The following is a 26,855-nucleotide window of genomic DNA, read 5'->3' on the forward strand; positions in this document are numbered from 1 at the left end:
TTTCGCCTCCAACAAAACGTGGTCGCCGGAGCCGAGTTCAAACCCGGGTACACCGAATAAGTAACCGAGCGCCCTAACCACTGAGCAACCGCAGTAGGTAGTGCAACATTTACTATTGTAGGCGCTCATTGTCTGAGACAGCAAGTTCTAAATAAAACCCCTCACGATGGGCATGTAGGGCAATCAAGAAAAAAAATAGCTCAGTGGTTGTGGAGCTGGGCTGCTGGTTCCAAAAATACAAAAACCAGCCTGACGTCGAAAATCCCGAGCTGGTCTCCGTTAATCTGGAGCCCTCCACTACACCGTCTGTCATGTAGCCCCAATGTCTACTCGACACGTGAAACCCGAGATATTACCACTAGTATTACCAAAAGAAGGATGTATAAATTGGTGCAGCTTCTATTTCTTTTATAATCCGCATATTCTTGTTTGCACGCGACGGAAATAAGAAACGAAAGGCGGGTTCTTGGCAACGGGGGAGATGTACTAATAAGAAAAAAAATAAATACCGATTACACAAAAGGACAATGCGGAAATACACGAGCTCGCTGGCATGCGATAGTGATTCCGCCCAGAAAGATGCTACTGCGATGAAATGTAACTACGATGAAGTGATTTCGTTATGCCAATTCGCTGAAATCGTTCTGCTTCTACGAAAGAATTGCTGCCAGTCGCCAGCGCGCGGCTCCATCCGCTGTTCTCGCACTGCTCGTTCTTGAATTCTCTTTCTGGCGACTTATATCTACTTCTCGCAGTCATATTTGCCGTTCTTAGTGTCTGACACGACAGGCTTATGCTTTTTTGGCGTTTTTTTTTTCGTAGAACGCTTGGGCGACTAAATACGTGGAGCCTTCACAACAATCTGCCTCGGCTATATCGGGTACAGGTGGGTGATGAGGAGTGGAGAGATGGGTGAAAGTTTTTGAAGGTGCATTTTTACCACTGAATGCTCTGATGTACGCCCAAAGGAGTGTGAATCAAGGATGGAGGCTGCAAGCACGCAGCGCGGTTATTTTTGGGAGAGCAGGCTATACTGCTTTGACATTTTTCGAAGCGCTAAAACAAGGACGCAGAGGGAACAGGCAGGGACGAGCGCTACTTCCCTCTGCGTCCTTGTTGTTTCGGCGCTTCGAAAAATGTCAAAACTGCACCAACTAGCCCGATCCGCCACCCTTCTGAACTATACTGCTACCGCAGTAAAATGAAAATTAGGAGTCACTTTGGCGACTAAAGTGGTGCAAGGCGAAAGCCTGAGTACAGCATTCTGCCACGAATGTGGTTGTGAATGATGATTCAAGTGCTGCCAGCGAATGACGCGTCCATTGGCTGTCTGCGTGTGTTACTGATGTGTGGTTAACATGTTAAGCTTTGCCTGTAAGAGTGGAACGCGACAGCGTCTTGCAACGCTGCCAGGGAGTCCACAGAACGCCATCGCCAATTCGGCTGTACGCCTTGCTGGACGGTAAATTTATTTTTTGAGGAAAGGAAATGTATCTCTCTCGCATATCTGGGTGGACACCTGCACCTCGCCGTAAGGGAAAGGGGGAAGATGGGAGTGAACGAAGACGCCGTATTAGCTAGACGCGCCTTTGTTCATTCCAAACCATTCAGCTGGCATTACGGAGTGGCTAGCGTGCTCGTATCGCACTCCGGAGACCCTGGTTCGATTCCCCAACTCGACCAATTTCGTTCTCGGTTTTATTGATTTATGCGGTCTAACTAGAAAGGTTAATTAGGCTATTTCATATTTATATTATTGTATTTCTATCCATCGTGTTCTGTCATTCACCTGCCAAATGTTGGAACTGTCTAGGATGTTCGACACAACGTATATGAAACGAGCAACGTCGAACTGAGTGGGGAAGTGCGTGGTGGTGGAGCGAACGCGGCTTCGTACTTATCTGTTTTTTTAAGCAGCGTCTCCTTCCGCGGATGCTGTTGTCGCTGCGACGCGCGTCTTTCTTCTCTTTTCCTCTTTCTTCTGACCTCTTCATTCTCCTCTATCTTAATTAGGCTAATTGAATAATTAATCAATTAACTAAACTCAGTCCCACTTAGAGCATCACTATACGATTCCTTTGATTGGTTGCATGGTTACTAGCCAAAGTACAATTGGCCCCATTTGAAATTCGCGCACTGTGACGTCACGAGCATTTCGACCAATTGAAAAGCGTGACATTTTCTGTCGACAACTCCTGCTTACAACGATGAGGCATTAAAGGCTTCCGCCTTAATAACTAAAAGAGTATGCATAGTCTAACCTCTGACTCCGAGCGGGATTTGTACTAATGGCGGCTCAACAGAAAACTCTGTTTACAGATGCTTTAGGCTATTCGGCTATCTTGTAGGCTTTCTTTATGGTTGTTGCATGGAATATTTGGAACCTCTCTGACCCTCCTCATGCCTCACTTGACCGCGTCGATTTCAGCGATCTCGGCATAAGGCATGCCACCATAACTCCCTTCCTCCGCCCGCACATGCTATGCATATGCATACCACGTGACTAGCATGGCCAGCAAGGATTTCAGAATTACCTAATCGCTGTTGTGAGTTGATCCGCGACCATGGTCAGTAGCTTCGCTTTCGACGATGCCCCTTTCTCACGCGCACCGCGCTTCTTCCATTCGGGATGCTTTGCCGAGCCAGCGAACGCGTAGGCAATGATTGCCCTCGTTGGCCATCGACGTGGGCTTGGCCGGCGGTTACTTACTATTTCAATAGAAAATTACAGCATATTGTTACCGTGCTTTTTTTAGCGTTTACAGCGTTACCGGACGCCGGACTTTCCGGTTAGCGCTGCGCACAGCACTGCCGCCTTTTAATTCCATTTCTGGGTTGACACGTTCTTTCCTGGGCGGTGTCGTGAAGGTTGAGGGGCGCTATTTCGTCTGCGTGCTTAGCGGAAGAACGACCTCTACAACCTCGGGGTAGTTCACCACGCCACCTCGTTCGCTATAACCGAGTGGTGTGGCCAGAGTTGTTCGCTGTATCTGCGACGAATTTCCGTTGCCCTTATGCATATTTTCATAGTAGCACCACACCCGCTCGCAGTAAGCCAGCGTTCGCCATATCTGCGGCCATCAAAGTGGGCTCCACTGTACATCCGCTGACTTTGCTTTAATACACCAGTATAGAGAAAGTCTAGGTAAGGCTGTATATGTATGGGTAGAGGAAGTAATGCCCGATCGCAACATTTGTCATCTGCCTTGTGGAGAGGCCGTAGAGGTAAGCAAAAGCGAAGAGGGAGAAAAACCGAATGAATCAGCACTCCCGAGCATGTCCAGAAAATTTAGGCGAGCACTTAGTCACCTATTAAGAACAGCTGCCAGAAAGGGGTTGTTTGCAGTTTTGAAAATAAACGCCTGAAACAAGTTGGGGGACAAATGGTGCACGCCAGATTAACCACTCTTTATCACTCTATTAAGGGCGCAAAAAATTCTGTTGACGAAAAGGTTGCCTTTCATAGCGCCCCGGGAAAAGTCCCAAACATTCTATCACAAACAAATTCTTTACTTTACTATATTGAGAAGCCACGATTAGCTGAGTTTTTGAAGGTACTCAGCTATAGGGGCTCGGGATATATAACGTGAGTGACAAAGGCGATGTCGAATAGGTGATTTAAATAAAATATGCTTGGTAAGCTCTGGATGTTAGGAAGAGCAAGTGCTCCCACGAGGCACTTCAATAAAACATGGGTTCGACCTAGTTGGTACATGATGTTGTGAAGGTGTTAGTTGCGCAACCACGGGACGAATCACGAAGAAAAGACGCAGAGACACACACAAGCGCTTAATGCTGTATATGTGTGTGTGTGTATATGCGCTTGTGTGTGTCTCTGTGTCTTTTCTTCGTGATTCGTCCCGTGGTTGAGCAACCTACACCCTCCCACGAGGCCCTCGTTGGGTGGGGGATGGGCGGGGGAGGCATCCTTGAACATTTTCTTACCATGTAGTAAAGAACGGGGGGGGGGGACTGGCAAGTCGGTTTCGGGGCGACGCAAAGGTATCTGCCTGTATATGTATACGTGCCAACACATGACACTTTTGTTTCTCAGTAGTGCGCGGGAACGTAGAGGGCACGTGCGGCGGAAATTTTGGTGCCTCGTAAGTACACAGCGTATGAGAAAGTCCCAACTGACTAAAGCTTCAAGGGAGACCTATTACTCGCGTTACGGGGTCTCCCAAACTGCTGAAGCAGGAGGGTCTTGTAGATGCAAAATCCATCGGCTTATCGTCCTACACCTCATAAGGTGGATTATAGCGTATATACTTAGCCGATTTCCAGTAATTTTGAGTTCATTTCATTTTGCGGCTCTTGCCGTAAATTCGTCTTTTTGCTGCGGACAATAAATAAAATAGGTAAAGTGAGAACATCTCACATTAAACAATTTTTTCATGCTCAAGTAACACAGTAAACGCGACAAATTAAGACGGGAGACGACACGACCGCAGACTAACAACTGGTTATTTTATTCTGGGAAAAGTATCTAAAGGCGCAGGACACAGGAAACAACCACAAAAAAAAACAGAACAAAGGTTAAAACTTAAAAACCATAATGCGCATGCACATCACATCCTGACGTCTTTTTAACGAAATTCGAAGAGTATCTTCCACTGCAGACGGCACTCCCCTATATCCTGGACCTCACACAACGCCAAGAAAGCCTGACTCCTTATCTACCAAATTGATAGATGGTGAAGCAACACACTCATCGGCTTCTTTCCTGATCCCATTGGCCTAGACCAACTCCCTACAAATGCCAACAGGGTTATTAAACAGGGCACTTGTCTTATCTACTGGGGAAAGCAATCGTTGCACTCGCTGCAATGCAAAGCCAAGTTGTACGACACCGCTACTTTTTTCACCCATCTGTGATGTTCGAACAATTGCTCAGTGCTTCCCCAATTAGAAAGACAAGTCTCCTGTTTAATCACCCTGATCGAATTTGTAGGGAGATGGTCGAGGCCTTTATGATCAGGAAGGAAGCAGATGAGCGTGTTGCTTCACCATACATCAGTTTCGTTGATAAGGAGCCAGGCTTTTTGGCAACTGTGTGAGCTCCAAGAGATAGGGGAGCGCTGTCTACTACAGGATATAGTCTTCGAATTTCGTTGAAAAAGATGTCATGACCCGACTATGATGTGCATGCGCAGTATGGTTTTTTTAGTTTTAATCTTTGCTCTTCTGTTTTTTGGATTGTTCACGGTGTCCTGCGCCTTCATATACGTTTCCGAGAATGTAATTACCAGTTGTTAGTCAGCGTCTGTGTATTCTCCAGACTTCATTTTGTCCTTTTTCGTGAACCCTTACCAACTAGCCCAGTTTTATGTTCTCGTAAACAAATCTTGTAATTTTTTATTTTGTACAGTGATGTGCAAGAAAAAAAAAAAGAAAACGCATAGCAAGGTTGACTGAAACCCATCGGCGTTATAATTTTTTTTTGTCCTGAACCCGTTTGAACCCGTTTGAACCGGTTCGAGACGGTCCGAACCGGTTCGAACCGGAACGAAATGGCTCTCTGGACCCGAACCCGGAACTGAACCCGAAAGGCGTGTACCCGAACCCGAACCGAACCCGAAAAAATGCCGGTTCGACACCCTGGCTGGGGCCCATATAATTTTTATGTTATGTTAATAACACCGCAGTCTCACTTCCTCCTCAAGTTACAGTCCGGCTATTTGGGGATGATTGTTTAATATACTCAATCATATCAAAGCCAGAAGACCAGCTCACATTAAATTTGGCGTTGAACTCCATTAATCAATGGTGTCCAGCGTCCAGAATGAAAATTATTATACAAAAACATTATATATTACACTGACAAACAAAACCAAAAATATTTTTTCATTATATTATGAAATAGATGGGCGATATATAACACGTGTCAACTCCAAGTATTTAGGTCAAGTATTTAGGTGTCACTATATCATCTAATGTAAGTTGGAATTTACATATTGACAACATATGTTCAAAAGCCGAAACTAAATTGTGGTACATTAGAAGAAAACTGAAACTTGCATTCACAAAAGCAAAATTAACTGCCTATCTCGCGCTGGTACGTCCGACACTGGAATATGCAAGCGTCATATGGGATCCGTATCAGTCAAATCAAACGGATAAGATTGAAAAAGTTCAAAGAAGGGCCGCTAGGTTCATTCTGCAAAATATAGATTTTTCAAAGGCTTTCGACATTATATATCACAAACTTTTGCCTCACAAACTAAAACAACTGAATATTGACTGTAACTTATTGAAATCGATTGAATGTCTACTTAATCGCTTACAATTTGTTTTTGCTAACGGTTGTAACACCAGTTTTACAGAGGTGTTTTCCAGAGTTCCACAAGGTTCAGTTCATGGATCCCTACTGTTTCTAATTTACATTAATAATCCCCCCTCTCTTGTGGATTCTCATATTAACCTATCCGCTGATGTTTGCGTCATTTTCAGAGAAATAGCCAACGTTAACAACATTGCATTGCTTCAGTCAGACCTGAACACAATAAGGTAACAGGACAAAGAATGGTTAATGCAGCTAAATATTAACAAATGCGAAGTCCTGCGTGTATCTAGAAAAACTTCCGTACCACCTCACTACTACATCGATAACATTTCGTTGGAATCAGTCTCGTCATATAAATGCCTCGGCATCCACATTACTTCTTATCTTAACTGGCCTTTTCATACCGAGTACACCAATGAAAATGCTAATCGCATGCTTGGCTACTTACCTCGCAACTTTTTTAACGTCCCTTCTAATTTCAGACTATTGCTTTATCAAACACTAGTACGATTCAAACTCGAGTATGCAACACCGGTATGACACCCTGCTCATGACAACTTAATTAATTGTCTTGAACTGGCCAATTTCTGTATCCCGCCGCAATGATCATGATCACAAAGTCGGAATTTTTTCATCCAAGAAGAAATGCTTCTCGCAGTCATTCCTGCCGCGACCCTCATGTGACCGGAACCACCTTCCCGCGGAAGGTGCGGTGGCATTGAAAATTATGAGCAGTTCCGCGTAGCACTAGCTAACGTTGTATATTCAGGCGATGTTTAACATTCATTTAATCATCTGTATCTTTCTCTCAGTTTTTGAATATTTATCATTCTACCAGTGTAATGCCACTGGCCCTGAGGGGTAACGTAGATAAATAAACAAATACAGAATAATATGCAAGCTTCGCCCACAAAAAGTTTCATTCACTATTTTTTTCTTTCTGCGAATAACGCTTTGTAGGCAGCCTAACAGCTCATATGGCACTGACATGAAGGTTCATTTTTGACAGCCACAAAGTTCCGTACCGTGAGCGCAGGATAGCTATTGTTCTGCGTCGTTCTTCCGCTGTGTTTGTCACTGTAGGCGCTATTGTTTGCTTTCTCATACACTATGCACCATCTAGCCCGAACTGAAGTTCTCCTGAATCTTCTTTGATATTAGCATTTCCAAATTCAAGCCTCCTGCAAGATTTGAAGGACCTATGGTAATATAATCACACAGCCTATCTGAGGACATAAAACTACGCAGGAGACAGGACACACTTCTAGATCACACAGCCGAGTTTAGTCCCAAGGAGCTGGCTCATTTTATGCATATGTAAATGTAAACAGCTACTCTATCTGTACTACTGTAACTTGCATTCTCTATTTTACTTTATGTGTTCTTATATTTCGTGCCATAGTGCTGAATGTTATCATTTTTGCTTGTATTATAGTGTAAATTGATACTGTATATCTGCTGTCAAAGTGTTGTTTCTTTTTCTTTACTGTAATGTTTATCTCTTATGTTGTTTGGTGTACTTTCCATGTTCTTTTAAAGTAGCAACTTGTTTTTCTTGCGTTCACTACTGTCATGTAATGGTCCCCTGGGCCTTGTCAAGCTGTGTGCAAAGCTTTTAGCCAAAGGTGACCAGCCAGATTTTTCTGGTTAATAAAGTATTGCCTGGTTAATTCATTGATATGCAACTTACAAATTGGAAATGAGAGGAACATGTGCGCGGGGCGGAAAGCGCGTGGTCTGCCAAGAAACACTGAGGTGGCCCCGAGAAGGGCCTTTAGTAAGGACGACATCTGTTTTGTGCCTCTTCACTTAGCAGCGACGACACGGCGTGTGCAGTCCTCGTGGTTCTGTCCGAGCTGTCGAAGCAGTCCTTGGACGCGACCATGACCTTCGAAATCTCATGTTTTTATTTAAAAAACATAAGGGAAAAAAGTCATGCTGTATGCAGTGCGATCGCCTCGTGGTTCCATTCACGGCGAACAATCATCCGGCAAGCCCGGCTCTTTAGACGGATTCAGGAAACTACTGAAAAGAACAAAAGTAAGGAGCGAACAAAGCTGCACTGTATACAGGTTAGAGCGCAAAGAAACAAAGCTAGGCGTTGCACTTGGTTAACCCATTCTACGAGGCGTGGCGTGAGCTTTAAATCCGATTTCGACAAGGCGTGAGAAGTCGCTAAAGAAACAAAGGTACACTGGACTGGGTGAATGCTGTTGCTAGGCCAAGTGCAAGTCATAACTTCTCTAAAGCCACACCGCACTCGGTTAACCCTGCAACGAGGCCTAGAGCGGGTCGTGATGTCTGGCGCCGATTTCGACAAAGAGAGGGAACACGGCCGCGAGACGGGCTCCCCGCAATCAGCCAGGAAGCAATGAGGCGGCACTGAAAAGGGCCGTTTGCAGGAGCACTTCAACGTCGACCTACAGCAGCGTGGCGGCGCGGTGAGCAGTAGGCCCAGCAGTGGTCCGTATTTTGCCCTTTTGCCAGGAAACGATGCTGCAAAAAAGAAGTTCCGTTACAAGTGCCGCAGTTTGGTGAGTCCTCAATGCACGAGAAAACTTGCGACAATATAGTTCAGACCTTACCTCGGGGTTGAGAATGCACACGCCCGACAACCGCGTCAGCGTGGCTGTCCTCAAAGTGCGCCTGATGCGCATCCTTGCAGTGCAGGGGCAAATTTTTAAATACGAGGACGACACTATCCACGTGCTCCTGCAGCAGCAGAACGAGGTCTGTGAAGCCGCAAGCGAGAAGTGCACAGAAATTTCAGCTGGCTGACGCCGACGAGCGCACCACGGACGAACGCCATAGCTGAACACTTCTTGAAACGGGCGCGCCGAGGTTCACGAAACGAATGACCGCTTGCGACGCACGAGGGGCGCGGCGGGCGCACCTAGCGATTCCCCAGATGCTCTAGGACCGGCCGAGAAAGGCGCGGTGACGCCACAACGAGGGCGAAGCCAAAAAACGTCACGGAGAAGCGCATCCCATCGACCAATCAGCGTTTCCAGCCTACCCATCCGCGGACGCTTCTGGCTACGACGGCAAGGAGCTTGAACTGTGCAAAACCTCGGAAGACTTTCGGTACTTTTTCTATACACGCCGCGGTGGCCTAGCGGTTAGGGCGCTCGGCTACTGAGTCGGAGAACCCGATCCGGGACGCGGCGGCCGCGTTTCGATGGAGGCGAGGCGCGAAAGGCGCCCGTGTGATGCGCAATAGCGCACGTTAAAGAACTCCCGGTGGTCTCAATTAATATGGAGGCCTCTACTACGGTGTCCCTGATTGCCCACGTGTCGTTCCTCCTCTCGTAAGTCTGTGAACTTATCAGTGTTTTACAACCTCAGCAAGGGGCACAATCTGTTTTATTGTCGGTTCATGTTGTTGTCAGCTTAATTGCTTTCGTTGGATAATTGCTATGCTTTATGGAATAATTACTGCAGAAGCTGGTATGCTTAGCAACTCTGTCAAGTGATTTAATTTTAGTTGAGCTGTAATGCAAGAATGCATCTGCATTACAAATGTGTTTAATTTTCAGTACTACTGTAGTCTTTCTGCATGTAGGAATTATGCCCCGACAAGCATGCACCGAGACTTTGTGGCTGAAAACCTCTACTTATGCATGTCAAGAGCCTAGATGGGCAAAGCTACATGGCAGCTATTCCAGCAGTGAGAGGCGTCCACTTACTGCAGCTTTGGTGGATGCATAAGAATTTTTCTCAAAAACAAAATTAAGAATCCATAGTTACGCACTGCAACTGTACAGCAATGCATTTCACATCCTGCATGGTGGTGTGGGACATTACATGCCATTTACATATAGCTTGCACCTCTGAATGTTTAGAATTTCTGTACTCGATTTCCTGATGCTGGTTGCTGTATTATGTAGATGAAAAAAATGTACAAAAATAAATGCTTTGTTTTGTGTAATCTCTTGAACGTTCACTACCTTCAGGATGCAAAATCAATGTTGCTTCCCATCAAGGCAGAGGAGAGCCTGTAGCCATTTTGCTGTCGTGTGCTTTGTACTCTGAGCCTAGTTGAAGGAGAACCACCAGCCTGCGTACAGACAGATGTCGCCAATGGTTGGCACCTCAGCTGTTGTTGCCAAGCTATGTATAGAAATGTGGAAATGTGGAAACTTACGCACTGTATGCACAGTGTTCAAGGTAAGGTAGGTAAGTAACAACACTAGCAGCTAGGCAAAAGATGAGCTTGCCTTGTGTTTTTCCTAATGAAAACCTAAAGCCAAAGCAAGGCATCAAAGCCTGCTGCAGAGCTTTGCTACAGGCACCACAACGTAAACAATGTCAGGCACAAAGACAAAACAGTAATCAAATAGCAGCCAAAAGCACAACAAGCTCTTGACACTGCCAGCTTTGCTGTTGAACTGCAAGAGGAGCAAGTTTTTCAGCTATTAATGGGAAACTCTTTTTGTCCTGAGGGCATTTATTTATTTATTTATTTATTTATTTATTAGAGATACTATCAGTCCGGTCTGGACCAAGATAGGAGTGATACAAGGTACTGATTACAAAGGCGGAACACGACGAACAAAACACCAGCACCACCCAGTCGGTGACACGTTTTAACGTTTCAAAAAATGAAACTGACCTCTAAGCAACAAATAAACATGCGCAAAAACTCGCTGCAACGAAACAGAAAACAATGTGAAAACACCATGCCCAACACAAATGCAAGGCGCATTATATCAGGCACTATACCAACAAATCACGAACTCCAGCAGTAAACACATCAACACCCGATGCGAGCACCCCATTCTCTTGCAGTCTGTTCCATTCTCTCGCTGTGGACAGGAAGAAGCATCATATCTTTGTCTTGCAAAATCTTTTGCAGCGCATTTTCTACAGCATGAAATAAATGAGTTTAATGAAGGAGATTTTGTGACAAATTGTAAATTATAATAAATAGTATGGTCGAGCGCAAAAAAAAATATCATGCTTCGGCTTTTACGGCACGCACAAAAGCTTGATACGAGTTGTTTTCAGCATCTTCTACAAGTTCTTGTCACAAACTCTTGTGCAATGTTGAACAAAAGGCATTTGCATCCAGTTTTAGCTTTGGCATTAAGAATGCGGCACTGCTTGCACTTTGATAAACCATCCCTAAGACACTAGTGATACCAAAAAGTCTAGAATGTCTGTGAACACAATGTGTTCCTTGGCTTTTTAATAAGGAACTAGTAATTTTTTAGCACGATTATTACTCTTGATCGTTATGGACCCAACGACTACTAGACCAGCCTTTGCCTTTTTTGTAACATCTTGCACTTCATGAAATCACCAATGTCCCTCTCAATTAGTCAATCATTAAGTGCAAAATTACTACATGCAAGCATGAAATGCATCACATATGCAAGCTATAGACGTTGACATTTATTTACTTCACATGCATGTTCAGCACATAAACAGTGTGCGAATGACACTTTGCTGCACAGTGACAGTTCAGTATTATAACATCTGTCTTTGATGTCAGTTCTACTAAGTTCTGTACAACGAAAGGTGAAAAACAGCTAGGCTATGTTAGCTGCAATTTTTTTTTAATTGTGTTATCCTGAAGGGAAGCTTTTCCCAACTTACTGACTCAGAGTATGAGAAGAAAGGCGGTTAATAATTCTTATCACATTCTAATGCGATCACCTTGTCAGTCAGCCTCTTTCTCCCCACACACAGGAAACGATTAAACATTTTATTTATTTATTTATTATTTATTTATATTTTACCCACAGTGCCATTTGGCATTACAGTGGGGGGGGGGGTGATACAGTAACACAGCGCATAAATGCAGGTAAATACAAAAAAAAAAGAGAAACAGCAGCCCAAGCATTCACAAAGTGAGCAAAGAATAACAGCCTTGACGCAATGCGCATCTATGTACAGAATTTGGGGTACAAGAAAGCCAACTGTGTTCACCCAATAAACGTGTATTTTGGGACGAAGCACCAACGCAGTAGACATGCATACAAAAAACTTCAAATGTGTATTTCACGCAGGTATACTGCGCATTGACAGGAAGACACAGGTATACACAGTGAAACGCACGAAACGAGGAAGCAGCGCACAGATAACGACGCACCGTCTAGCTAGGAAATGACGTGACATTGTTAAAAGCGGAATAAAAGGATTCATTTTATGAGATAGAAGTAACAACGGCCGGCGAACGGTTCCACTGACGAATAGTCTTCGGAAAAAAAGAGTCGCTGTATGCTGCCGTCCTGCACTTATGTCCAAGTACTTTTCGATCATGGTCAAGGCGTGCGGATACGTAATGTGGTTTGAAGATGTATGTTTCCAGTGGAATGCCAATGTGGGAGTAGTATATGTTATGGAAGAGTTTGAGCCTCAGCTTAGTTCTCCGCTGTTCGAGTGATTCCCAGACAAGGACTTTTTTTGCTATTGTTGCACTGAAGTTGCGTTTACATGACTTACCAAGTACGTATCGAGTATTACTGCAACATGCGGGTCCACACAAACAGGGAACATTTGTGTAACAGGTTGCTTAATTAGAATTTTCCACACTTGCTGGGTGCTCATGTCGACTAGTCTTCTGGTGAAGACGTGTTTCAGTTTGAGCATGGAATTAGTGAAAATGGCCTCATAGAACAATTTATAACTCTTACAAGTGCTCGTAAACATGCCTTAACACTGCGACCAGAGCAGTGCCAGCGAACGAGACGCCGCCGTACGTGGCCGCGGTGTCGCCGTTTCGACAGCTGAAGGCAGTGACCACACACGCCTTGAGTATTAGCTATGGATTCGCGCAACTCGCATTCGGCGCAAATGTCTAAGGAATAATCGTCCTCTCCTTTAACATCTCAAGTTGTCACGCTTTACTGACGGAGGCCGAACAGTGCTGCCGCCGTCATGTGAGAACGGTTGTGGCACATAGCCGAAGTTGTCCGAGCGAGAAATTGGTGCTTCTCAAGGAGATACACAACCTGCTTAACCGAATTCTTCAACTTCCACAACGCTCTAACTCTGCCGCCAACAAAATGCTCGAAGCATAGCCTAGGGTTGACCGTCGCAGGCAGTCTGCAAGCAGATCGCAACGGCGCTGTTTTTGCCGTTGCCTATACTTGATGGCACTCGGAACATGTTCCATCCCGTTGCAATGAAGTTTCAGCAGGTTGAGGCAGCGCACAACATCCTTTTTTCAGCAATGTGAGCGCCAGTATTAATGAAAGAAAGACCGAAACTGCACGTCTACAAGCAATGCGCACACAAACTAAACACAGACCAAACGACAGAAACGACCCGGAAGTTCAAATTCACCTGACAAAGCTGCGCCGTGACGCAATGTCCGCCGTCAGTTGGACACCACCGATGATAAGGCGGTTATGACACGCAGAGCGTGGCAATGTGTCGCCTGCAGTTCTTCGCGAAATACTCCTCGCTCTCTCTTTTAATGATACGCGCCGAACGTATGGCAGTGACCTATTACATGCGCTACAGTATCAAGCCGATATGGCTTGATACTGTCTGTAGCGCCTGTAATAGCGTTCAAACCCAGGAAAAAGCAGCATTGTTTTCTTATGCCTGTCTTGCTCTATCTTGGTTATCGTGAACAGAGAAAAGCTGCACGCAGCAGAGGGTTGAAAGGTTTTATTAGACACTTACCTAATGGCAACAGATTTTACATACACACACAAAGTACCCGAATATATAAGCGGTGTAGCTTGACCTTTCCTTGTGCGTTTGATGCGTTAATAACGGGTCATGACTCCACCGGCTTGAATGACGGCCTCCATTCTTTCTGGCAGAGATACGCAGAGAGCATCGATGAAGGCTGTGCCGTCTTGAAGATGTTTCCACTTGCGCTGTATATTTTCCCACAGTTCGTCAGTAGTCGCTGAGTAAAAGGAGAGCTTTGAAAGGGTAGCTTTCATACATGCCCAAATATGTTCTTTGATATTCATTTCCGCACCTTTCGCACACCACTCCAGGCTCCTTAACCCTAGTTCGTCTAAAAGACGAGCCACGACCTTTGCTGCATGAACTGGAGACAAGTCTTGCAGGAAAAGATAATGCCATATAATACCCATCTGGGCGTGGACCATTCAATGCATAGGGGATCATCTCATGCTCCAGCAATGTGCAATATGCAGCACTTGTAAACCTCTCAAAGATTCTTACAATGGGACTTAGCCCGTCCCGCGAAAGAGCCGCCCACACGTTTACTGATGCGCGTCCACGTGCGGCCACTTCCTTGATGTTCTGCGGACAGAAGCGGGTATTCTCCATGCGCCACGCTCTCTGCTGGTCCCCGCGGCTAGAGATCGTAGATTCATCGGAGAAGATCACATATTTCCAATCCTCCACCCTCCAGCTGCGGTGATCGACAGCGAAATTCAGGCGAGCAGTCTTGTTGGCAACTGTGAGAAGGGGCTTATCGGCGATGCGACTGCGGAGTGCGGCTTCCCTTGGACTTCGCCGTACCGTGCGGTCGCTTACACGTTCCAGTACAGCGCACGTCCTTCGCAATCAGAAATGACTTCTTAATGACTGCAGCAACAATTTGTAGGTCTTGATCCATCGAAGTGGCGCGGGGTCCACTTTTGTGCGGCGCACCCTTAATTCGTCCTTCATCTCGGTACGCTTGCACTATCCTGCTGTCTGTACCCAACTGGCAGCCCTTTAACGCAGCAGTGTTGCGCTGCGAGTAACCTTTTTTTGATACCTCAACTTCTTCCCGCTTATTCAACGGCACTCGAGACATCGCCGGGCGCCGAAACACACGACTACTAAGCGCGGCGAGTCATGGTCGGGTTTATGAGCTTTTGTCGCGTGACGTAGCCGTGACGTAGCATTTTACTTCTTGTTCATCGAAGATTCGAACGTTATGTGCGACTGGCCGAACGATAGATCATTTAAAAAGTTGACCAGAAATATTCTCTGCCGCATGCTTGCCACTATCTAAGAATCGAGTCTTACCGCTGGAAAAAAGGAACAAAAAAGGTTAATAGTGGCATTCTGCGCAGTACTACGGACAGCATGATCTACGCTCTGCGTGGAATAACCGCCTTATCCTTGCTAGCGGCCGGTGACACGCAATCAGCGGCTGTTTCGCAACTAGCGAGGCGGTTGTGCCAATAGTTAGCGGAACCACGGCGCCCTACCGCGGCCGCAGCGGGTCGCCCCACGTCGGTTTCGATTAGTTACTGTATATGCTACCAAAGGTAGCAGAGTTGTGCGTGTTTGATAAACGCCGCTCGCGACTCCATTGATAGAGCGCCATCACATGGTGTCCAAGCAAACGTGTACTGCGCAGAAGACGACGCTCGATGAGCAAAATCGTTCACTTTCGGTTCTGAACCGGTTTTACCGGTGTCGAGTGCTCCCCTGCCGCCTCTGTCCCCGATTCGAGACGGCCTGCAGCCTTTCTTCTCGCTGTGAGAGCCTCCTCTGAACGGTGCATGTTTTGCCCATCCGGCCAGAAACACGCGCGCTGATGACGTAGGCCGGCCGCCGCTGCAGCGAACTGGATTGACAGCCGGCCAAGTTCGAAGCGGATCCACTATCCAACGGCTGTTTACGTTCGCTGCTGTGGGGTGTCTAGCGTGCGTAGCTCACGCCTTTTGTTCGTTTTTTTTTTTTGCTAAAAGTTGCACTGAGGTTTCTTTACCGAAAACAGGCTGGACTTGCGGCTCTGCGATTTTTCGTGTACACTGTTGAAACGCTGAAATAGAGATCTGCAATGCGTATTTATCCCTGTTGGCATAAAACCTGAATGGCAAACCATTTTTAATCGAGGGAAACATGTTTAGGCATCTGATTGTTTACTTCAGATGGTAACAGTTGGATTCCCTCTTGATCTCGTAGAGGGAAATTTAGTTAATGATGATTGTTGTAGGATTCTTGACGTCTTGCAGATTCGTTTTGCTCAATCACATTGCAAGAGGACACTTCTGGAGAGGTTAAACTTTTATAACAATTAAAAGCACAAAGGAGGATACAAGCAAGGAGAAAACATATTTACACTTGACTGGCTCGCAGTTCTAGGTGACGAAACCAGCCCTCGGTCCTGCCGAAGCAGCGGGTTTTAAATCCTATGTCCCCGCCCTCGGTGGGAGAATAACCAATCAAGTACTATACAAACATCCACCCAATAACTTATTGGGGAAAGGAAAATACCACCAATCAGCAATTGGGGAAAGAAGGTAACTCATCGCCACACTGTACACATATGCACACTTTCCACCATCACGATTTCGGATAATTATGCTTTCCCGCTGCGAGCTTCGCGAACACTCGCTTTCCCAAAGTCCGGTTGCCGCCAAGTTCGAGGAACGCCATTTCAACTCATCTGTTTCTCGTCGTCGCTACTCATGCCTGCAGCTAGCGTGACAATATGTCAAAGCATGCCGCTGCAGACATGGTACAAAGAGCGACGCACTGTGGCGCGGGTCAGCCTCGCCGTACACACGTGCACACAGGATGCCGCCTAACGACTCAGTCCATGAGGGGAGTTTGAGGTCTCCTGTAATCCCCCGCCATTCGGCGCCTCCGTTCTCCCGCTGGGTTCACTGACCCCTTTCTGTGCGGTTGTGCGGAGGGCCCTAGAAAAGCCCATAATGGGCATTCCACTACGCGACCGGATGCGGCAAACAAACTTCAGCACCGCGAACTTCACTCCTCCCAACCAAGAATGTCACATGGACACTTGTTGTCAGTGGGACATTAAAGTTCAGCCAAGGTGTCCAACAACAAAAGTACATACACACGCACACACGCGTACGTCGGCTGTGCGTTCAGTCGACCAACACGCACACATGCGCCGGCTGTCCGGTCAGTACACCAGCACGCACACATGCGCGCACACAGCGGATATTTCAACCCGCACACGCAAGGCCGGAAACCAATCTGCACATTCCAGAATTCACCATGTCAGATCGGTGCCCCAAACTGGCAGAAATAAATTCTAGCCACCTACATCTCGAAACAACACTTGTTTCTTTTGAGCCTTGCCCAGAAGACTGGACCCAACTTCCGAATTATCCGGGAAAACACCGGTTCCAAAGGCTGCCGCCGCTATCAGATTAGTAGAGCGGACTGGCTCCCCGCGGGCTACGAAGATTGCTGCTGGCCTCGCGTCTACATTCTCCACTTTCAATTTTACATTTCGTTCAGGCCTCTCATCGGCTACTTCACATGCAGTTTTGCATCGAGATTCAAGTAGCGCTAGCTCTTCGTACAACTGCCCACCGATGTACGCTTCAAAGAAAATCGTTCCTTCCAGCCTTCTTTTCTCACAATTGACTCCATCAGCTTGCTTGCGCACTTCTGGCAATGAAACACACTGTCTCTCCTCCACGCTGATACCCACAGGGACAGATGCATTATCCCAATCCTGCAGTTCCTTATCACCTTCGAAAACCATTGCAGTGATCAAACGCGCGTTCCTTCCTTCCTCGGCATCAAATGCAGCCTCATCGCTCGTTGTTAACTCACAATCTGCTGCCAAAACTTCTGCAGCTATCGGACTGGCCTCAAGCTCTACCGGCGTTTTAGGTTCGTCTCGAATTTTGAAATGTTCTTCAAAATCAGCTCTCTCATTTTTATCATGTAGCCGCTCTCTTTCTGTCTGCTCTAACAGCAAGTGCGTCTCAAGTGTTACCAACTTCGCTACACCATCAGCTACATCTGCTGTCACTGCGCAGGGTGTCAGCTCCGGCTGGCTAACCGATTCATCTTTGGCAGCCAGCTTACCTTCGCCTGCAAAGAGTGTTGCCTCTATTCGCGCCTGCTCTACCTCTTCGTCGAGCATTACAGCTGCCCCAGAGTTTGCGTCAACCTGTTCTGGCCCAGTGCTGAACACCTGTTCACACACAATGCACTCATGTGCCTCCTGGGTCTGCTTTATCTCAGTTTGCTCTGACAGGCAGAGCTTCACAGGCGCGAATAACGCCCCTATGCCCTCAGCCATCTCTTCTGGCACGGCACACCCGATTGGGCCCTGCTGCCTAACCGCTATTTCGGTCCCTGAGGCGACACAGGTTTTAGAACGCTTACCTTTGGTACGCAAATCGCCGCATGTCTGGTCCTCTGTCTTATCTGATTGACTGGCCTTCTCAACAATCATCTCCGATTGGGAACACAGCCTCTCAGGCACCAGCATTTCCACATGGGCTACTAGTTTGCACACCTCTCTCCTTAGAACCGGAACACTTTGTTCTCGCTTCGAATTCGCAGTCAATCATTAGATGCCCAAATTCCATGCAGTCAAAACATTGAACTGCTGCAAATAACATCCCTCTATCAGATTTCGTTCCCTGGTTGAATTTAGATTGCATCTGTGCAAGTTTTATCTTTTCTCGCTCAATTTCGAGTTTCAACTTGCCAATTTCAAGCAGCTGTTCTGCCTTCTGCTCAGTCTCCAAACATTGCATTATGCCCTCCCGATCGTACCGCACGGCAGCCATCTCCCTTTTCCGTGCTGTCATCTATAGCACGAAAACACTACACCGACATGGTGAATTCGGAGGAAGCAGAAAGGTCTCCTACCTCGCAGGTTGCTTTCCTCTGCCACGGCAATCTCGTCGCCCTGAGTGACGACAGCGGGCTCCTTGATGCGGATGAGTTGAGTTGAGCCCCGGCTCTCACAGTAGCTCGCTGACTTGTCCTGCCTCGTTTGACTTGCTGGTCGCCTGGTTCTTCTCTTGAACCTCAACGCGGACGCCTGGTTCCTTCCGCAGCTCACGGACTTGGCACCTCCACGACACGTCGGCCGCCTGGCTCCTTCAGCTCCTCGCTGACTTGAGCCTCCTACGTCCCGTTGACAATGACCAGAAGTCTCCGAAGCTTTCAGCGTCGCTCTGACGCTGACTCACGTTCCTCCTTTAGGACGTACCGCTCTGCAGCTTGTCCACCGACTTGATCCTCCGCCCCTCCGTCAGATACCTCGAGCAGGAAGACGTAGCAAATCCTGTCGCGACTGCGCCAGTTGGATTCCGTCTTGATCTCGTAGAGGGAAATTTAGTTAATGATGATTGTTGTAGGATTCTTGACGTCTTGCAGATTCGTTTTGCTCAATCACATTGCAAGAGGACACTTCTGGAGAGGTTAAACTTTTATAACAATTAAAAGCACAAAGGAGGATACAAGCAAGGAGAAAACATATTTACACTTGACTGGCTCGCAGTTCTAGGTGACGAAACCAGCCCTCGGTCCTGCCGAAGCAGCGGGTTTTAAATCCTATGTCCCCGCCCTCGGTGGGAGAATAACCAATCAAGTACTATACAAACATCCACCCAATAACTTATTGGGGAAAGAATAACACAACCAATGAATGATTGGGGAAAGAAGGTAACTCATCGCGACACTGTACACATATGCACACTTTCCACCATCACGATTTCGGATAATTATGCTTTCCCGCTGCGAGCTTCGCGAACACTCGCTTTCCCAAAGTCCGGTTGCCGCCAAGTTCGAGGAACGCCATTTCAACTCATCTGTTTCTCGTCGTCGCTACTCATGCCTGCAGCTAGCGTGACAACATGTCAAAGCATGCCGCTGCAGACATGGTACAAAGAGCGACGCACTGTGGCGCGGGTCAGCCTCGCCGTACACACGTGCACACAGGATGCCGCCTAACGACTCAGTCCATGAGGGGAGTTTGAGGTCTCCTGTAATCCCCCGCCATTCGGCGCCTCCGTTCTCCCGCTGGGTTCACTGACCCCTTTCTGTGCGGTTGTGCGGAGGGCCCTAGAAAAGCCCATAATGGGCATTCGACTACGCGACCGGATGCCGCAAACAAACTACAGCACCGCGAACTTCACTGTAACGTTCATCCAGTTTCGAGTAAACTGTATTTTGGATGTTTATAGACCTTTTTCAGGTGCGCGCGGCCATCTTTCGACAGCAGCGACGTCTTGCGTCTGGCCGATTTCTCCGCCATGTTGGCTTGGGTGGCAGCCGCTGCAATACCGGCAGCGAGTACTCACCGCGCTGTTCAGCCTTATCCGAGTGTTGATTTTTGCATGATTTTCACCTGCAAAGTGTTGCACTGTATGCACTGAGCAACTGTGAATAAAATGGCCCGTGCTTCCGCGAGCGGCGACGCGGATGTTTCCCAGCAAGTTATGCCGAAAATCGACATTGGAGGTGCGCTTCTACGGAAGTGTGCGCAATTCATTTAACGGCTTTCTGGTATCTATAATGGAGACATTTATTAATGCGAGCACGAAACTTGCTTAGCGCTTCTATGTTGTAGTTATAATTATGAAAGAAAAACCGCTCCGTTCCGAGCTCACAGCAGTGTTGCTGTCAAGCGCTCAGGCGGTCTGCTCTGCGTTGCGCCGGTGACACGAACAGATTGAAGCTGCGTTCGACCGCGTCTTTCACTACATTTTCCCTCTGCACTGTCCTAAAAAACGACACTTTCTGTAGTGCTACATGGAGAAGGCACCGCTGGAGCGCATAAGCGCACAGAATTCTGTCGCGGCTTTTGGCTTTGCATAAATTTCTTGATTACTACGTACCAACGGTAAAGTAACTGGTGAAGCGTGCAAATGTAGGGTGGTCCACTCCTAGCGTGAACATGCGAGTGTGCGGCAGCGCTCTTCGGAGCGCTAGTGCATCCGTCGGCGCCGCGCGTCGAAGCAAAGTGTCGCAGGAACAAAGGAAACTAGATTTGAAGTTTCGCGTCATCTGACATTTCGTTAAACTCGGAAGAAGATGTAGTAGAGAGGCATGTGGCCTTCGAACGCGATGTAATTTATACACTCGAAAATGGTGCACCTGCTGTGACAGTTCCTGAAGGGCGTATCTGCTTGGTCCGTCTCGGGTGCGGCCGCATGCTTAATGCCGAAAGAGCGAGAAAGCGCGTGCGTGTGGTCGTGTGAGCACTGCGTGCCTGCTGATTGCAAGTCCCTAATTGGCACATTTTTTTTAAACAATCGGCACTTTGTATTATGGCGTCAGTTGAAAATAGTACTTAGTCGAAGCATGAGTTGTCACGATGCAAGGTGGACACGTCAAAGCTGTGGCCTTCAGTTTTTTAAGTCCTGCTGGTTTATCGGATATTTACTGCAAGCAAACAGCTGTGGCATTTGTGCAATGCATCATGGCTTTCAAGTACTGTCAAATAGCTTTGTTTACAGTGCCGTTGTCGTTAATAATCGGTCGCCAGTGTCGGCAATTATAAGAGAAATGTTTCACGTAACCCGCAGTGCTGCTGCATCATTTACCCAAATTATTACTTTATGTTTTGATTTTCCTAGGGTCACAGACGACACATATCTTAGCGACATCAGCAGTATGTGCTCGCGTGTAATGTATGTGTAGCTGAAACAGCGCGCAACCGCACTGCCGCCGTGGCTCTCTGTGTTCTTCACACTGCTCCGCTTCAAACCGCCTTCGCTCCCAGTTATTTAAACAGCAGACGACTGCGCAGTGGTTTCCTGAAGACCTCGTTTCAGCTTTAATCGCACATACATCCAAATCGGGCTACTACAGCTAAGCAACCCCATACAGTAAACACGGAGAACCGCAGAGAACGCACGGGACGCATGGACACCGCCTTTCCGAACCAGCGACGCCATCATGGGCTGATAATTTGCAGCCTGTGGGCTGCAGCCGAAGCAGCGTGCGATCTCTGAAAGTGTCATTCGCCCGTTTTATTCCTGGCAAGCCTAGAAATTTTGGGTGGGTGTTCGCCTCGTGCCCATCCTCGTGTGTGCTATGCCATTAGCTCCTGCAATAACCAACTCCATTCCTCGACGCAGCGAACGATCAGCATCGGTGAGTGCCATGCTCGCAGTTCACGCGTGTAGTTTTTGTCGCCGGTTGCCTGTAGGGCAAATGCGGCACAGTGTTGCATGTTAGAGAAACGAAAGCAAAATGTGTTTAAACACAAGATCGCGGAGAGCAATTAATATCTAGCTTTTCGTGCAGCGCAGTTTTTCATGAACGCTTTCGCTGCCTGCTTGGACATGACAAGTGTGACAGTTTAGATGCTGAGCTTGCGACAGAGTGCACCGTTTACAAACTGAATATTTTGGAAACAGCGAGTACATGACGGAAACTAATCCACTTCTGATGATTAGAATGTTTGTTTGCGGAGATACGCGCGATGAAATTGAAATTCGGCCCCTCCTGCCGCTTGCGTAGGGCTCTTCGCACTACGAGCGATACAAGCCAGTTGACTGCAAGCAATTCACAATCTCGCCTTCTCCGCTCCCGCCAGTACTCGCTGGTGCATAAATACCAGAAAATGTGCAATTACACGATCTAATAGGTTGGTACGCTAATGGAACGCTATTACCACTTACTGAAAGGCAGAATCGCCGCGCCTGTGTTGAGAATTTCAATCTCAATCGGGTCGCGGCACTCCTCAAGTCGCTGCGGTTGTTGTATCTCTGGCACGGTTATGCATAGTGTGGCTTTTTTTTACAATGCATTCGAGGCGATTTAAGTCGAATAATTTATTCCAATGCATGGCAGAGTTTACCGTCCTGTGCGTGCCGTGTATTTTTTCATCTTACGTTGCCATGGCTGCATTTTCCCTCACTTCGCAGCTGGGTAAAAGTTCATGTCACCGCTTCTATTCATGCCATGCTGTGCAAATTAAATTAGTATTTTTGCACTAACGACATGTTTTTTTTTTTTTTCAGGTGGCGATCCGCACACCCCCCGATAGTGACGATCATGTGGGGCGGCGAAACGAGTTGTGGCCAAATTTGGGAAGTCCTCACATAGTGTACTGCTGAATTAAAAGAGCTCTGCGAAGGCCGTCCAAATGCTGGATCTCTTAAAATTATGCACAGAGTATAGTTTGGTAACCCACGCGCTGCGCTTCGTTCCGCGCCCGATATTAGGCACAGGCAGTGGGTTTGTTTCTGTCTGCATTTCGTTCACAAAGTGCGCTAATGTTTAAGCTTTTTGTTGGCGCAAGCATTTTTTGTTCACCAACTACGTCCACTGCCAATGCAACTCGGGACTGGCGGAAAAGCGGTGAAGAAATGGACACCGCAGACGTGCTGAGGCCTTCGCATAACGTGGTGCGCGTACATACTGGCGGCGTTTGTTTTTTTTCTACTTTCGTCGACTATTTCCGCAACCGACAATAAAACAATGATGTCTAGAAGACGTTGCTGTTCCCTACAACATTGCTGCTTTAGTTGTACAGACGCAAACACGCGCTTGACCGGTAGCTAAGCAGCCGCGGACGTTGCTCCGCGCGCCGGATTATCAGCCCAGGGGAGGACGGCAACACTGGGGTGCCGCGCAGCGCACGTGTTTGAGAGTATTTCTCCCTCTCTTGCCCGCTCCTAGTAAAATGGTGTATAGTTCCGGCTCATAACTTTTTGCAGGGTTTGGCATTTAGTAAAGGAGACTATAAACAGGTTTTTTAACTCAGGTCCTGTGAATAAATGTTGCCGCAAAGATTAATGAATGCTGCATTTGCACGGCGTATTTAGAATACTGAGTCTGCCCTCAGGTTATCAGGTAAATAGTTCGGGGAAGGTGACTGTGGGAATCGCCTGCTGCCGCAGCTCACGGCGCGCGCTAGAGTACCGTTTTTTCTTGACTACATTTGTTTACTGAGTTACGCAGTCAGCTTTTTAGAGGCTTTTTGTTTGCGATCAATCGAAAAAGTGCTTTAAAAACCTCGGAAAAGCGCCCACGGTCGATCGATGATGCGCTAGGCATGTCGCCTGCAGAAACGGAGTGCGGCTTCGCCGCATAACTTCGGTTGCTTGGCAGGCAAGATGGCGGACCTACGCGCAAATCTGCTACCTTTGGTAGCATATACAGTAACTCTAATTTCGATGTTATTTCCCACGCCCTCGCGTATCCCTGCTCATATTGCTCACGGTACACTGTAAACAAAACTGTAAGGTATCGGTAGTGCGCGCGGGGTCATGGGGCCGGTCATTCTTTATCAGCACCCCGCCAGTGCCGTCTTCAATGGACCCCCCCACCACGCGACAGAATTGGGCGGTGGGGTGCGCTCGAGAGCGAAGCTCCGTTCCCGGAACGTGGCAGCTCGCGAAGGCGCCGGGAAGTACGGATGTCCCTCGCCCCGCGGTACCGATTCGCGCTGGCTAGGTAAAAGAGCGGTGAGAGCTTGGGGCTGAAGAGCCGCCACACGACGACACCCCCCCCCCCCCCCCTTGTCTTAATCCCCTCGTCTCAACGGACACCAGCCGAGACACAAGCTCGCGACGAACGTCTGGTTCGAAAAGGCTGCAGAATTCTGCTGGACGGAACGGAGTCATGGCGCCGTTGACGAGGGGGACAATAGAGATGAGGAATAGCCGGCGACAGCGCGGCTAGCCGGGAGCAGTGAAGGCCTGAGTTGGGTGACGCGACTGACCGGGTGTCGGTGAGGCGCCGGATAGCTAGTAAGCCTCCGGAATGCTGAGTCGCCTTGGCACGCGGGCCCGAGCTCGCAGCAGCAGTTACAGCGGGAACTGACCGTTTAAGCCCGATAATCCCCGATTCCGGGACGACGCCAAAGTCGAGGGTCATCGGAGGAAACCGATCGCATGTGCTGGCACGACTTTGTGTTTTTGTTTTATTTTGTTTTTAATTTTGCAATGGAGAGTGTGTTTTGCCCTACGGAAGCTGGAGGGCTGGCCATGCTCTCGATAAACCCAATCATGTGAGCAGCGTAACATGATTGGAAGCTACCAAATGTGGGCCGGGCCTTTAGGGCTTTAAAACCGGGCCCCGGAGCCAGAAAAAGGGTTCTGGGCTAAGGTAAGGTGCTATGCATCTTCGGCTATGCCGAGTAGGGGCCTTCCCTAGTGTTAGCCAGTTCCACTTTTTGTTGTTTGTCTTTTGGTTGCTTAATGTGTCTCCAGTCCCTAAATTTGTATGTAATGTAAATTTCTGCTCATAAACTTCAAGTATTCCCTTTATCCCTGCATCGTAACTAATCTTGAGACCGTCTCTGGCGGGGCACCTCTGGTGCAAGGAAGGAGAAAAACCCGCAATTTACTAAAACTATACCCAAAAGGGAGTATAAATGGTGGCGGCCACCCTTTTTACTTCATTTGTGAAAACATTTACTCTATGAGTAAGGAGTAAAAAGGTGGACTGTCCTCCATTTTACTCCCGTGTGGGAATAATGGAGTAAAAATGAGGATTTGCATGCTTTCACTCCAGTCTAGAAAGGAAGTTAATTGTGCCAAATACTCCACCAGTGCCGAACTAGACTAAAAAAACACCGTTTTGTGCAATCCGCCCGCAACTTATACGTCTCGTCTGCTTCTGGTCAGTTGTCCGATAATGGCGGTGAGTGAAGACCGCTTGGTTACTATCGTCGCTGGATCTCTGCTCACTGCTGCTCCTTCACGGGAGCCTGCCGCGGTACAAGATATTAGAGAGTTTTAGTTGACCGGAGCGACGGCCCCGCTCCGCTCGCGGTAGCGCGGTCAGCGGGAGCGGAGCGCTGGCACCGAAACCGTTTTTAGTTGCGCGTAAAACAAATTTGCCTTAGCGGAGGACTCTCGTGGCACCCTCTGCGCAACTCAACTAGAAGCACTACATATTATAAACTATACAGGGTCATCATTTTTTATTTGTGCTGCAAAGCATACTGTTTATTGTACTATTTTATATGCACCTGAAAATAATTTAGGCAGAAGAAATGTTGTTAACAAATATTGATGTAATTCAACAGGTCGGGTCTTCTCCATATCCAAAGAAAGCCAACCGCAGCTCTAGCCGAGGTTGTACTAGTTTTTCCCGACGTTTATGTAGGTCTCTCGAGCGATTGTATGTGTACGTATACGTACTTACTTACTTCTGCGTTTGCTACATTTAAAGAGACGATGCCAAGGCCGCGGAGCATCCTCGAGGACCCGTATCTATGTCCACTTTGAGGTGGACAGAGATTGAAGACATTTTATGTCTAGAGGTCTTCAGCGTGGAACGAAGGGGCCCACTTTCTTCACACGGCTTGTTGAACATCCAAGAGACAGACGACGGAGTCTTTCGCACGCTGTTTCGCTTCGAGAAAAGCCACTTGCGGAGGCTTCGGAGCGCGCTGCTGCTGCCCGATGTATTATACTCGGCTCAGGGAGTTCCGGTACCCGGTGATGAGGCCCTTTGCATAGCGTTGCGTAGATGAGCCTACCCGAACCGGCTGTGTGACCTGGAGCGCCTGTTCGGACGGCATTACTCGGTCATTTCAAGCATTGCAAACAAATCCTCGTCCATATTCTGGACAACTTCAAACACCTGCTGGACGATATGAACCACCATTCGTGGCTGGACCTTTCGGCTCTGGAAACGTTCTCTCAGGTAAACGCTCCCATGCTAGTTTCTTGCGAATATTTATAACAGGCCTTTTTTCCTTTCTTTTTTCTTTCCAGACCGTCCGTTCTAAAGGGGCACCACTGGAAAACTGCTGGACATTTATTGATGGTACGGCAAGAGCAATCTGTCGTCCATCCAGAGACCAAAAGCTTTTCTTTTCGGGCCATAAGCGCACTCACGCTTTAAAGTATCAATCCATTATGTGCCCTAACGGCATCATTTGCCAACACGACGGGTCGTATCCTGGAAGCAAGCATGGTGCTGGTAAGTTCAAGGCACTGATAAATGT

At 47.6% G+C, this 26,855-nt stretch overlaps 1 pseudogene; it reads right to left on the bottom strand.

The window, feature by feature from the left end:
* Window positions 1-8,692: 8,692 nt before the first annotated feature.
* Window positions 8,693-26,855, bottom strand: part of LOC149327212 (uncharacterized) — a 63,089-nt pseudogene continuing 44,926 nt past the window's right edge.

The sequence above is a fragment of the Amblyomma mixtum genome, chromosome 10 (genome assembly GCF_055824585.1).
Source record: "Amblyomma mixtum isolate Tamu chromosome 10, ASM5582458v1, whole genome shotgun sequence".
Classification (NCBI taxonomy): domain Eukaryota; kingdom Metazoa; phylum Arthropoda; class Arachnida; order Ixodida; family Ixodidae; genus Amblyomma; species Amblyomma mixtum.